The 837-nt window shown below is 38.1% G+C and overlaps 1 non-coding gene across 1 annotated transcript; it reads right to left on the minus strand.

Annotated features, from left to right (window-relative positions):
• Window positions 1-568: 568 nt before the first annotated feature.
• On the minus strand, window positions 569-639 carry trnag-ccc. The gene has a single exon. It is a non-coding gene; the product is annotated as a tRNA-Gly (tRNA).
• Window positions 640-837: the final 198 nt, after the last annotated feature.

Here is an 837-nt window from a genome sequence, read left to right on the forward strand (position 1 = left end):
TTTCGATCATTAAATTATGATCAGAACCATGTAAACTGCACAAGCTCGCCAAGTATGCATGTGTCTTGTGCATGTACTATTATTTGTATATTGTGCTCATTCTTCGGGTGATGGAAATTGACATAATTATACTTTCCTGTGGATATATTGTCTCATATTCCTACCACCAAATTGACCAACCGCATGGACAACCGGTAAAGTACGTTCAAATGTAATTTTATTCACAATTCTGGCTTGGAGGGGGTCATGAGAGGAAACTTTCCAGATTCAAAATGCAATTTCTGCCCGATGTAGAGTTCAATGCAATTCAGCGTCTGTTTTCCAGGCAAGCCCAAGGGTCGAAAGATTTGTTTTTTATGTAGACAGTTTTTCTGACGATGACTAACCAAGTAAACTCGCTGTTGTTACTTTGCCAAGTATGCATGTGTCTTGTGCATGTACTATTATTTGTATATTGTGCTCATTCTTCGGGTGATGGAAATTGACATAATTATATGAAGATATATGAAGATCTCCTTCATCGTGTAAATTAAAAAAAGTCATTTCTGTGTCAAGATAGCAAAATCAGTGCGCCGCCCGGGAATCGAACCCGGGTCGAAAGAATGGGAATCTTCCATGATACCACTACACCAGCGGCGCTGCTGATAGGTAGTGTAGTTTGCGATTATATGAAGATCTCCTTCATCGTGTAAATTAATTTATAAGATTGTGTTTTGTATAGAAAAAATAAAGCGTATGACTAATACTCTGGTCATCAAAGCATAGTCAATCATTGCAAAAAGTCACATTTTAGAGGCAAGCCATCATTGTGGAAGATTTTCACTTCCGGGTCATGTA

The sequence above is a fragment of the Oncorhynchus mykiss genome, chromosome 20 (assembly GCF_013265735.2).
Source record: "Oncorhynchus mykiss isolate Arlee chromosome 20, USDA_OmykA_1.1, whole genome shotgun sequence".
Classification (NCBI taxonomy): Eukaryota; Metazoa; Chordata; class Actinopteri; order Salmoniformes; family Salmonidae; genus Oncorhynchus; species Oncorhynchus mykiss.